Here is a 14,271-nt window from a genome sequence, read left to right as displayed (position 1 = left end):
CTTATATGTACGTAGGCCATCCCCCACCCCCAGAGCCACTGTAGCACTACACCACCTCTGTGCCCTCCTGTTGCACAGAATAAGGATATTTACAAAGTAAGGATCCTGGTTCCCTGCTGAGTCAGTTAAATTCCCAAGTTGATACAATGTATCAACCATAATAGTTTCATTATATGCTCATGTTTTGTTGTTTCTTTTAATGTCATCAATCCAAAATGAACAGTCTTAAATGAAACTCACAGAGGTCAAGAACCAAGTTCAAGTTTCTATCTGTGAGAAAGTAGCAGAAGCATCAGCATGAGAATCAGAAAGCTTGCTTCCCACACTGCGGTCCATCCTCCCTCCCATAGGCTGAGCTGCAGAGACCCATACTCAAAAGCCATCTCAGATGGCATCAATTTTTTATTTTCCTCCCAGAGTTTCCATTCACAAGCAGTCTCACAGAGATGCGTACTTTGAAACCTCTCTCTGCTGCTCTCATTTGCTTCCTTCGAGAGCCGTGCAAGAACCGGATCCCAGGGTAGAAGGCACCAGCAGCAGCAATTAAAATGCTCTGCTAACCTCTTGCCACGGCAGACATTCTCACCAGCGGTAATTAGCTAAGATACACTATTTTCTCTTTGCTGTGGGGTTAATTTGCTCCTTAATTAATTCCCCTTCTGTCATGTGTTTATTTGGAAACTTCTCCTGTGAAAGACACAAGCCACCATCAGGACCACAATGCACAGGGCAGCGGATGCCCGTGGCTGTGAACAGGCTACACTGTGGATAACACCTGTAGGATGGAGGTCACGGCGTGGGAAGGAAGGAATCCAGAGGACCACCGCCACCACCATCTTCCCCCCACCCCCAAGCTCTCAGCCAGGGTTTATGATCACAGGCTGGTAGGCAGATTGACTCACAGAAGACTCATGGCTAAGCCTGAGATATGATTGTGCTGGAAAGACACAACACTCCTTTCCAAATTGCCCCAGAGTGTATGCCTTTGAAATGAGTACATAAGTACAAGGTTCAGGATTTGGTATGGAAAGGGACAACTCTTAGTAGTTCGGAATAATAAGACTCCATTGACTTAATGTAGTAGAAGTGCTTCTACTGATGTATGAAAAGCTGCAGTTGAAAACTCACAGAGCGTTTTTCCAATTAGTAGACTTTGGGAATTTAAGCGTAGCATTCCCAAAACACCTGCAGTTAAATCCTAAGCGGTGTTCCTGCTCCAGGCAGTATATCAGTAGGACTTCAAATACTAAAATTGTGGTGCTGCTATTTTGGACATCACCACCTGGTGTATTATGGAAAACCCTCTGTTAGAAGTGGCAAAGCCTTGCCTCTTTCCCGCCGTGACTTCACATCCCACTGAGGGAACAGTGCACAGAGGTGAAGGCGATAGCAGCAACACCCCCAACAACCCCACTCCGGATGAAGCCCATATTCCTTGCCAAGAGGTCAGAAAGGTGATGTGTCCTGAGACAGCTGCCACCCTACAGGGCAGACTTTGTACAGTGGACATCTGAGGTATCCCACTGTGCCTTTCCAGTCTGGCTAGAGACTATCCCACTCACAGTGAGGCTTTTCCAGCTCCAAACCGGGTAAGGGGCAAGAAATTGCTCCCCATGGATACGCAAGGAGTTGGACACACGATTTACAGTTGTGCAGACTTTCCCTGTAAAAATAACTTCCCATCAAAAGAAAAATATAGATGGCTTATGTTCACAAAGTATTTTTGAGGTAGCTCATTTGTATAAAATTAATAGAAATACAACAGGGGCAGGGATTTAGCTCAGCAGTGTAAGTGCCGGCATGGCAAGCATGAGATTGTGGGTTCAATCCCTGGTACTAAAAAAAAAAAGAAAAGAAAAAAACAATAAATGAAGAGACTGACGTCACTTGGGAAACTTCCACTGCTACCAACAGCTATTTAACTGACTCTCAGTTTTTAATTCCACATTTTAAAAATTCTTTGTACTGTCTTTCCCAAGGTGTCTTCATGAAGTTAAAGGATCTTCAGCTTTCCTACAGTTCCCTACAGCTGTCATCATCATGCCGTGCTTCCTTCCTCAAAAAAAAAAAAAAAATTAAGGGGTTCTGGGATGACACAGATTAAAGAATAGTTACTTGAATGATTGTTATCAGACAAATAAAATAGTTTTAGGCAGACTCACATTTTTCTCAAAATCTCCTATCTGGAAATTTCTATTGTGTTTTGGTGTTTTTGGACTCAGTCTAAACCAGAATGACTCTTTTGTCTGCTTCATGATTTCTGCCCACCTCTCTTTTCAAGTGGGAGATCATCCACTGTAGTCTTTTTCAGAACATGATTTTGGTCATGTTCTCTTATTTAAAAATTGTAATGGCATTTTATTTCTAAAAGAATAAGCATCCAGTGCTGACAGTTGCATAGAGAACCCAAGGTGGTCAAGTGTTAACCCCTGGCACCTTCCCAATGGCGCTGGGGTATCCGACACTGCAGAAGTCACTGTGCCACTTCCTGTCTCTCTGGTTCTCTCCTCTACCTGAAATGCCCTTTCCCCTTCCTGCCTGGAGCCTCGCACTGCTTCCTCAAGACCATGCTGTGCTCAGTGGGATCCGCTGCTCTCTCTCTGAGCATTGTAAGTGCTCGGATACACACATCTCAGAACATTAACCTACCTGTGTTCCACCGTCTCTTGGAAGACTGTAACCTCCTGCAGGATGGGGAGGGTGTGCTGCTCTTCCTGGAAAACCTACTCTAAGAACATCATGTAGCACTGACGTCCAGCGAGGTTTGAGTGAATGCTGAGTCAGATATCAGCATTATCTCCATCCCTTTCTGAGTATTTCTACACATATGCCAGCCAGCGAGCCACGTGCTTCATGCATGCTAGCATTTGAGACCTGATCTCATTTCCTAAGCCAGGGACTCCTGCAGTCCCCTTTCTGTGGAAGAAGAAAATGAAGCTTAGGTGTTGCACAGCTGGTAACAGAAGAACCTGGGTTTGCAGTGCTGCCCTGTCAGTGCCATCCATAGGGCTGGCACTATGGATGGGGCCTCACCTTCCTGGCTTCTCTTGTGCCCGGTGACTCTGCTGAGGTGATGGACAGTTAACGCCATTCTCTTTGCTACCCATAATACCATGTGCATCTCTCCACCCTGAAGGGCTGCAGGACCACGTTTAACAATCCTAAAAGGACAGCTTGGGCAGCAGCCTCAGCTGCCTTTGCTTTTTCATCATTTTCTTAACAACCAACAAGAACAGGAATGCTTTAATGCTGATAAGGTATCTTTGACATGTTTTGTTATACAAGTGACTTCAGGGGACACTGAAAATAAGAGTTAGTTTAATTTGTGAATAAGGGTTAATTTAACCTCTTAAGTCCTCAAGAAACATTGTCAAAAACCTCAACTGAAGGCATTAAAGGGTGTGTCTGAGCTGCCTTGCCCACATGGTCACTCTGGACAGAATAGGGCAGGCAGTGTTTCAACCCCATTGTTAAGTGCCTGGGACCAGACCAGTTTACTTCTATGATATTTCTTAAAACTGAATTCATGCAAAAAAGAGGGAAGCAAAGAACACTAAATCCATGGGCAAAATACCCTCCTGCGTTGTCTTGCACATGCCTGAGTACCAAAGGGGGAGGTGGGCTTCCCCTGAGACAATGCCTTTCAGTCAGGAAGCAAGACAGACTCTTCTGAATGGCTATGGCATTCTCACAGAGGAAAACCTGCCACGTCTCCTGATGCCTGTCTTCAGAAATCATGTGGTTCACGGAGTCCTTTGTGCTCTCTATGTCATCTCGAGCTCAGTGACAAGCTACAAGAATACCAAAGTAGATGCCCTTACTATTGACCAATTCCTTGCTTTTATATGAAGAAAATGAAAGAGTATGATTGTGTGAGTTGCAAATCAGAGCTGCTTAGTACAGTGATTTCAGGAGAGGTTTGGGATAGAAGTCAGGATAACTGTGAGCCGGTTTTGAGGGTCTCTGCCGCAATGCAGGTGTTCTGAGAATGGCCATGGGACTGTGTCGTGCCACTGAGTGGGATGGCAACACAGACCTCAGAGCCATGTGTCTCCTGGACCCGTGCCATATAATGTCTGCAGATCCCTCTGAGTGTGCTGGCATGAGCTGTACTCCACCATATGATTTCCAAAACCAGTATTAATGTGCACTCCAGTTAACTGTTTCCATGGAACACGTTTTCAGAGTGCACACGTAGCACAGCCCCAAAAAAGGAAAGAAAAAGAAAAAGCTAAGTGAATGATACTTCCTGAAAAACAATATGATTGGCATCCTTTATGGGTGGATAACCAGTGGGAGGTGAATGGCTTGAATTTCTCAGGCAGTTTCTTGACAATCTCCCACCTCCAGGGCCCCCCTAGACTACCAGCCAATCTGGGATTTTATGCAGCTTCTGGATTGCCTTGGTCTTGTGGGAAGGACACAGGCTTCTTCACATCACAATTTGTAGTGTTCATTTAATGTGGATGACAGGGGGCAAAGTGTGGTGCCCTGGAGCCTCCTCCAGGCTCATATATAAGCATTTAGTTAAAAGGATGAAATCATTCAGCACTACTTTGAGAAGAAACAAGCACAGGTGTAGCCCCCACGGATGTGACCTGTAGACTACAGAAGGCAAAGGCAAACCACAGAAGGGAAACCAAATCTCCACATTCCAGGACAGCAGCATGGGTTCCTTATCAGGTGTACATAGCTTGGCCCTGCAAATAGCATTTTTCTTGGAAGTAAAAATGCAGTGCTTCTTTGGCATCTGCCAGTTTTGTAGCTAAGCACAGGTCCACATTACAGCTAGCTACTACTGTTCTCTTCAGTGTACTGGAAAGGCTCAGGGGCCAGTAACTATAAAGTTCTGACAAAAACAGAGCAGGAAATCACAGAGTCACTTTAGTGGAAATCATGCATACTACACTAAATGCAGAGTCTCTTGTTTCTTATTGAAAAAAAAATATGGCATTGTGTCAGCAAAAAGGTATGGAGCTCATGTCCAAAACAGACACATCACAGGGTCCTGCGTAGGAAGAGGAACTCGGGGCTGATGGGGTGCACACAGATGACTCTGAGTTCCCCACTGACACAGTCTCTTTCACAAGATGAAAAACAGAAGATTGCCTGAGGTCTTTCTCGGAGTTCACAGCCCTGTCCTCATGACCAGAGAATGCCTGGACTAAAGTGTGGCACTTGCAGTCCTGAAGAGAAGAGTTCCTGCGCTGCTACAGATTGTCAAGAGGACAAAACACTCACAGAAGTGCATGCATAACTCATAACTCCCAGCAGTGAGCAAGCAGGGCTTGGGGACCTGAGCAGCACAACTCTACAACTGCCTGTCACCGTGGGAAACATACACTTTGATATGTTCCCAGTAACAAGGCAGCAGGAGATGAGCTCTGAGTGTTCTATGATTCTGTGTCCCACATACGATGTATTTTTCTCCAGAGATGGCTTGCCTGACCAGCGCACCTGCTGTCGGTTCGTTCGCTGCAGGTGGCGTTAGCAGTCTATCTGTGTGAAGCCAACTTCAGGGTTCTGAGGTATGAAGACCAAAGCTTCATCATAAGGCCCTTAGTTTGCTTTCCTCAGAATAAAAGGCGGTGTCCGGCCTTACAGGAATGTGTGAGTATAAGGGCCAGCCCCAGCTGACATAATTTTGACTTCTTTTTGTGCACTACTAGTTTATACAGAAATAATTTGGAGAAATTGGTTTCAGTGGTAGGAAAGCATTGGCTGAAGACTCCTAGAGGTCTGCACTAATTCCTTGCTTTACTTGTAATCTTACTTTGGTGAAAAGTTGAATAGGATTCAGAAGAAGTGCTTGACAGCAGCCTCCTATTGCCTGCTGGTAGCTTTCCTCTTTCCCACGGAAACTCTTCCTGTAATTAGGAAAGGCTTCCTGCTACAGGAGAAAGTCACCCAATTGCTTCCTCAGTGTGTTCAGCTAAAAACACTATGGAACAGCTCTGTTCTTTGAGAGGCGTGAAAGACACAATCCGCTTACCCAGCCCTTGTAAGTTCTCACCACAGAGGAGAAAGTAGTGGCTGATCTAGCAATGGCCACACCCTTCAGGGTGGTGGGAAAAGACATGAATGGATGAAAGAGGCTCAGCGACTAACCTTAGCACTTAGCCTGAAGTGATGCTTCAAAAACATTGCTCAGAGAAAGGGGCCCATTGGTGGGGCAGCTGAGAAAGTAAGTGTGATGTCACGTGAGATGGAGCACGATGTACAAAATATGCAGGTTGGAAGATAAGTAACCTGGAGAAGCTACGTAGAGTTCAGGTGGACAGGAAAGTGGTGGCTAATGTTCACAAACACACGACAGTTTGTTGGACAGTTACTGCAGGGAAGCCCATCCTAGATATATTGTCTCACAACTATAAATATGGAGGAAACACAGGAATGCCAAGTGTAGACCATGGCATCTGCTGGAAAATATAATAATACTTAAGCATTTTTTTCTTGAGTCAGAAAACTCAATACATCTGGGACATAATAGACGACAATGGAAATGCTGAAATTCCTACTCCTGAATAGGCAGCCAAGCCACCAAGAAAATGGGTAGCCCAAAGTATGTGAGCATGGAACATGAAGCAACAGTACACACTGTGTGTGCAGAGGGAGACACGTCCTCATGCGCACACAACCTCCCAGGCCCTCAGAGTAACAGGCTTTGCCGGTAGACCAGCGTTTTTCCCACATAAATCAGTGCAAGAGCTTAAAGCTTTCATCTCAACAGTAGAAATTTCCAAGTAGATCTTAGCTAATTGCTGTTGTCTCCATGGATGGTCAGTGAGTAAACCAGCATTTACTCACCAATGTACTCCACAATCACCACAAAGTGAAGACTGACAAATGAAAAAGATAACCTTGATAACAGGAATGATTGCTCATGGTCCTCAAACCAAGGAGTACGTGACCTCAGAAGTAAAAGTAGGCAACATATTGTAACTTGAAACACATCCCTGTGGCATCACGGTAATAAGATGCAGAGTGAACTGAGTCGATGTGAACAAAGTGAGTAGAGTGATGGCCCCAGAACTCCTGGGTCAGCCCATCTCCAAACCCAAAAGCTCTCCTTCCGGTAAGATCCCCACGCATGCGCTCTACAGCTGGGACAATGGCAGGTTCTCTGGAGGATTAAAGCAGATCGTACCTCTGCACTGGTCAGAACAGAGGCTGGTGCAAAACATCAAGGATCTTTAAAAGGCCTCCTGAAGAGGAGAGCCTGAGAACTGGGACTTAGGGAGATGGGAAAAGCTCTTCTCTGTCTGCTTTTGAGGAATTCTGAGCGGAACTGAGGAGCGAACACACCCCCTCAGTCACCCTGCTCTGACAGTGGCCTCTGAAATGGCCAACAGATGCATGCAAGGTCAGAATTGGTTCTTGCTCCTTGCTGGACCCAGTGCTCAACTTTGCACTTCATTTTCCCGTTTCTTCTCTTTCCTTCACCCGTGCAATTTTAACTTAAACCCGCTTTTCATCCTGTGTAACGGCTCCTGTTTCCAGAGAAGGAGCCTTGCCCTTCAGGAAGTCAAAAGACTGGCTACACTCGGCCATTCTGCCTGTTGGTTGCATGAATTTTTGAAAGTCACTTCCCCTTCTGAAGATCTGTTTTCTCAACTATGAGACAAATGCCTCAGACAATTTTCACCTTTCCTTCTGGCTGTCAAGTGTAATGATCTCAAGGTTTATTCATACTTTTTTCAATGGCATTGATAAGAAGCTTAGCCTTACTTAACCACTTTATACAAATTTTCTTTGAAGCTGCTCTTGGAATATATTTTAAATATAATTTTGTTATCCAACTCCTATCACTATTCCTTTCCTGCAAGAGTCTAAGTAATGTCACTAATGCCTTGTTGAAGCTAAGGTCCCCTGGTGCTTTTTTAGATGGTTCAGCTGATGTGAAAAGATGCCTTTCCAGCAAGATGCACTCTTAGTGAGCTCGCACCAATTCCTAACAATTACTTTGTGCACTTCTTTCTTTTTTTAGAACATGTTTGCATGTTTACAGTACATGCGCTTTGTAATCATTTCCAGGAGTGGGTACATGTACATACCACAATTTGTTTTTTTTTTTATCCTCTTCCCTCCCCCTTCTCTCCTCTAAATCTCCTTGCCTCATCTGCATTCCTGTTGATATTATCAATCTTATCTTATGTTTCTGGCGTATAATGTTTACAATCACTGTGGTTATGCGGTTCTGGTACATGGCATATCTGTATTTTACCTATTTCCCCTCACCCTCCCCATCACCTCACCCACATTCTCTTGAACTCCTTCCAGTTTACAAGATATCTATTCCCTTGTCTCTTTCTATTCATCCTTTATTGTGCCTTTTTTTAAAATCACTTTGCCTTACTCAAATGAGAGATATCATACAGTATGTAAGTTGGTGTGTCTGATTTAGTCACTCAACATATTTTTCAGGTGCATCCATTTTCCTACAAATGTCTCAAAATTTGTCCTTCATAACCAAGTAACATTCCATTACATACAGGTAGTAAGCTTTCTTTATCTAATCATATGTTGATGGGTATACAGACTACTTCCAGGATTTAGCTCTTATGCACTGTGCTGCTATAAACACTGGTGTCCATGTATCACTGTAGTATAATGTCATTAGCTCTTTGGAAAAGATACCTAGCAGCGGGTAGCTGGCTCAAGTGGAATTTCTGGTTTTAGTTCTTGAGGAGTGTCCGTACTGACTGCCACAGTGGTGGTACTAATTTACATTCCCACCGACAACGTAGGAAGGTCCTTTTTCACTGCAGCCTCACCATCATTTGTTATTTTCTAGTATCTTTATGCTTGCTGCTCTTTCTGGTATAAAATGGAACCTTAGCATTGTTTTAATTTGCATTTTTCTAAAGTTGGTCATTAATTCTAAGAGTTTTTGGTGGAATTCTTTGGGTCTTCCATGTAGATTATCATGTCATCCTCAAATAATGATAATTTTTCTTCCTTTCCTATATGCATTCATTTGATTTCTCTCTCTTGCCTGATTGTTCTAGCTAATGTTTCAAGTACTGAGTTGAATAGAAGTGGTAATAGTGGGCATCTTTGTCTTGTTCTGGATTTTGGAGGGAATGCTTTTAGTTTTCCTCCATGTAAAATGATGTTGCCTGTTGATTCATCATAAATAGCTCTTATCAAATTCAGATATGGGCCTCCTACACCTGTTTTCTTTGAGGTTTTTATCATGAAGGGTGTTAGATTTTGTCAAAAGTCTTTTCTGCATCTGTTGGTTTTTGACCTTGCTTCTGGTTATGTGATGTATTACACTTGTTGATTCATGTATGTTGAACCATTCTTGCATCTTGGGAATGAAACCTGTTCGATCATGAAGTATCACCTCAATGATAATATGCTGCATTCTATGCTAATCTTATTGAGGATCTTCACATTTACATTCATTAGAGACAGGCCTGTTAACAGTTTTCTTTTTTAGTTGGGTCTTTATCTGGTTTCAGAATCAGAGTGATGCTGACCTCCGTAAATGAATTTGGAAGCACTCCATCCCTTTCAATTTCTTTCAGGAGTGTACAACGACATCCTTTAAGGTTGCACAGAATTCAGCAGTAAATCCAACAGTCCTAGGATTTTCTTAGTTGGTGGATTCTTTAACCCTATCTCAAGTTCATTGCTTGTTATCAGGTTGTTTTAAATTAGCTTTTATAATTTGTATGACCCTAGGAATTTGTGTATTTCTTCAAAATTTTCTAATTTATTAGGATACAATTTTTCATAGCAGCTACTATCTCCTGGATTTTGATGGTGTCCATGGTCATTTCATCTTTTTTGTTCTTACTTTCATTGATGTGAATCTTTTCTTTTCTTTCTCTTGTTAAATTTGGCCAAAGGTTTATTTTGTTTATTCTTTAGAAAACCAGCTCTTCAGTTCATTGATTTTTGTATTTTTTCAACCTCAATTTCGTTGAATTCTGCTCTAATCTTGATGACTTCCCTTCTCACTTTTGTTTTTCAAGTACCTTGAAGTTCTTCGTAAGTTTATTTACTTCAGCTCACTCTACTTGCTTAATGTGAGCATCACATAGTTCATTTCTGGATGTTTGTGTGCCATGAGAAAACTGTGCCCAAAATTTACCAACGCACATTATGGCTATTGATTTCCTGAGTTCCACCCCCTCCGTCAACAACTTTCACCCTCAGACAGGTCTTCCATTCTTGATTTCTAGAGACTACTGACAATGACTCCATAATTTAATCTACCAGTTATTCCAGAACTCAGTATGATTTCTTGTGTGTGTGTGTGTGTGTGTGTGTGTGTGTGTACTGGGAACTGAACTCATGACCTCGTGTATACACTCAGGTGCTGTGCTGATGAGCTATATCCCTGGGCTCTCACTATGATTTTAGGTTGTCTTTTAGTGTCCCTTCTTACTTTGATGTGAAATAACCTGTTCATATTATTCATAAGACTCTTTCTATGTTAGGATTATCCTTAATGGGGAGAATGAGGGAAAAAAGGGTACGAGCACCCTCTTTTACTCATATGGAATCAATTTCCCCACCCATTGGTCCCATTTCCTCCTATACTCTTCTCCTGAAACGTAAATTCAAAATAAAACGATAACCACAAATATAACTTCGCCAATTGCCACATTCTGTGCCTTCATCTCTGACACTCACAGGTTCACTGATCGTTTATTGTATGTAGAGACAAACACACCTGCAATGCCTATACCTTGTCACTAGCTCTCTGAGCATCGAGACCCCAGGGCCACCCAGCGGCACAGAGTGATTTCTGGAGTCTGTCTCCTCAGTCATGAGCTAGTCTGTCTCCTAGTCATGAGCCTAGTTCTTCTCTCTGAAGTTATATTCATTTTTAGAATCTGTATTTATATGGAGCAATCTCTACTTTTAAAGCTTTTTAAGAGGAAAACATATATAACTAGTTTGTTTTGTTTACGCCCACTCCTGCTAACGTAACTGTGTGACTTCCTTCCCTCCCTATCCTAGAGTGATTCTTCCTTTATTATATTCCAGATGATGTTGAGTGTAGGGGTTTGCATTACTTCATGCTTTCTCAGGGAAACTGTATGGCAGCAGAGTGTCAAATGCCCAACCTTTAGACAAATGAGATGGGAACACTAGCTGACAACTCCTCGGATATCCCCAGCCTTAGTTTTAAACTTCATATTAAAAGTAAAGCTCCTATCTTATAATCTGAACAACTACTTTTAAGATAACAATATGTAACATATTAACTAGCCTTAATTTCCTATTTTTTTTGAAATTCTGTACCATTTTTATCTTTTTGTTTTCAAAATTTAAAAACATCTAGAGGAACTCTTTTTAAAAAGCTCCTAGCAACAGCAACTGGGCAAACCATGGTGGAAACCATGGCAGCCTGGCTTCTCCTCCCTCCTCCACTCTTCTGCCTGATGTTTCTGTGCTGAGACCTCAGGTCTGTAGTCGGCAGAGGCAGAGAGGAGACTGGAGGGTGGCGATGGTACTTCAGCTCAAAAGACTTGGTCTTACCTCTTGATTTGCCTCCACATTCTAACTGGACAACTCTGAGTAAGTTTCCTCACCAGCCAGAGCTCAGTGTTTGCATATTAAGATGGAGATGATAAGCACCACAAAAGACTGTTTTGTGGCTATCAAAGAAGAAAACAGATGTAAACATACTCAGAACATTGATGATTGGCTTTGGGGCAGAACAAGCTCATTTCTAAAGCATAAACGGAACTATGAGGATTGTTCTCTCGAAGTAAAGCTGGGTGGAGCATAGGTGGGAAAGAAAGGAGATTGGTATCACCAGGTTCCATGGTGTTTCCTTTTAAATAAAGTATCTGTATCTTTAAAAATCTAAAGAAACCAATTCTGAAAGGAGCAACTCTCCATGATAGAAGTACTGAACATTTGGCCTTATTACTCATTTGTAAATAAACATCCTACAAATGTCACTCTCCAAGTCCTAACTTTGAATGGCTATTGCTCTGAGCTATTCAGGACAGATGATACAATTGACATAGAGTTCCATCTTCATAGCCCAGCACAGCAGCGGTACTTCTGTTTTCTAGGGCTGGCTGCGGTTTCCCCATGAAAGCCCACGGATAGGTGCACACAAGGATATACACACATCCTTAGAAGGATGACAGTAATCACTGCTCTGTTCAGGCCCACGGCTTCCCACACAGGCTGCCACTCATTGTGCCTCTTCCGTGTGTAACCAACCTTCCCGTGTTGCCCTCTTCCATGGTCACTCACCCCTCTGCAGCCTCACTGTGCATGGTCACTGTGCAGCCTGCCCACACTGTAAACAGTTCTCATATATGCTGATGTGAAGCCCAGGATCCTACCAGCTGAAGACAGGAACTTACCTCCTTTCGCAGCTTTCCACTGACCCTGCTCCTCTGGGGTAGCAGTTTCAGCAGACAGGATTCTCTCCCTGCCACTCCTACCTGCCAGAAAAGTGTCTCTGGGGATTTTTCAGAGCCTTTCATTCTCTGTCTCCCCAAGTGAGTCAGGTCTAACCTGTGTAACCTGAAGATGAGAACACTGGCATATCATAAAGAGCTGGCCTCTGGGTGCCCCCGAGAGACTAGGTAATCACCTCTCTGCACAGACCCAACAGGAGCCAGCTTCTTGGGCCACAGCACCAGCTCAGGGCCACTGCTGCTTCCATCAAGCAACACCCTTGCTCAGCTGAGGCCAGGCAGGCCATCGGTACCGATTCCTTTGACCTTGGACACAGAAATAGTACATGGTGCACAGCCTTCACCACCCATTCATCCACCATCCCCTCCATTCCTTCCAATTTGCCCATCTTCTGGAATATCAGATGTGTGAGGATGTGGGTTCTGACTTCCATGTCATTGTGTGCCATGCGCCAGATTTCTGAGCTGTTCTACCTATGGTTAAGTGAAAGGTACTGGGATTTGAATTGAGAACATATTTGATTAGCTCCGGGTACCTCCCTCCAGAGCTAGATTGGACAGCGGGCCAGATCTCAAGTAATACACAGTGGCTTGGTACAGGCCTGGTTATGGTTCCTCTGCCACAGGAATGGTGATTAATCAGGACTTACTTGGATGTCAGCAGCTTTGCAATGCTTGTGCTTTTTGCCAAAGGCTATTTTAAGCTGTGCTGCCTCCTACCAAAGATAAAGGTGAAACCACAATTTCCAGAAAGAAATTCAAAGTGCTTATACTTATTCCAGTGCACATACAGTATACTGAGGTACATATTCAAGTTATTTTTATTTAAGTCCACTTAAAATATCACATAATTAAAGTCAATATACATGGGTTTCAAGTAAGGATAAATACAGTAAATTTTAGATACACATACAGTTCAGTTATAAATGTGCAAATATACATTTCTGCAAGTATTCTATGCAGTGAGCCTTGATAAAGTGTCATTTTCCTTTTTTATTCTACACTAAATAAAATCACCGAAATGTTGTTGATAGCTGACTTTCAAGACACTTAAAATTTTTGATGTAAAAGAGCATTTAAATATTTTGAAGTAGGTGACATTCTTGACTGTCCTCAGTACTTCCTTTTTAATAAAAAAATCCCCCAAAAGTAGTGTATTTATATCACTTCATAGTCCAAGTATAAATCAAATTTTAAGCAAAGGTAAAGTTGGTCAAGTTTTTCAGATGCTCTGAAAAATGTCAGAATTCAGTCGAATTTATGTTTCTAAACCTAGATAACAAGTGTCTAATCCATGTGGCACACAGTTCCCACATTAAACTCTTTCAGACGTTTTTAGCTGAAGAGGGGGAAGTGAGACTCAGACACTGGGCTCCTAATCAGCCACAGCCACGCAGCCTAAGTCTCAGGTCTGGCCAGCTCACTGTGGCTCACTGTCCGAGCTTTGGTGTGAGGCTCGGTGGCTGCGCCCCTGGCACTGCTTACCAAGGCACTGTGAGGCCTTCTCTGTCCACAGCTGTCCAGGCAGCACCTGGCGCATCTCAGGGATAGTCCGGGATGCTGTCTAGTGGAGTGCCTGGGCATCTCGGGGACTGTCCCTGGACACGTCCAGGGAGGTGCCGAGGGCGGGCCTGGCACGTGACTCAGGGACCCATCCCAGGTGTACCTGGCACATTTTAGAAACAGTCCAGTGTGATCGTCCAGAACGGTGTCCTGGGCGCACCTCGTGTGCCTCTCAGGCTCCATCGCCCAGCGCCACGCGGAAAATCGTGCGCCCAGGTGCATCTGCACAGCATCTCGGTGCCCTCGGGCTCGGCTCAGTGGGTCCCCAAGGCCTTACCTGAGACCACGCCCGCTCCTCGTCCCTCTC

General features: G+C 43.6%; 1 protein-coding gene across 4 annotated transcripts in view; it reads left to right on the top strand.

Annotated features, from left to right (window-relative positions):
* Grm3 (glutamate metabotropic receptor 3) overlaps positions 1-14,271 on the top strand; it is a 163,457-nt gene that overhangs the window by 97,797 nt on the left and 51,389 nt on the right. The gene's annotated exons all lie outside the window — the stretch shown is intronic.

The sequence above is a fragment of the Cavia porcellus genome, unplaced genomic scaffold (assembly GCF_034190915.1).
Source record: "Cavia porcellus strain 051 isolate PalLab524CR breed Dunkin Hartley unplaced genomic scaffold, mCavPor4.1 scaffold_2, whole genome shotgun sequence".
Lineage (NCBI taxonomy): Eukaryota > Metazoa > Chordata > Mammalia > Rodentia > Caviidae > Cavia > Cavia porcellus.
Note: the sequence above shows the minus strand (reverse complement) of the source record. Positions and strands in the feature narration are given on the sequence as shown.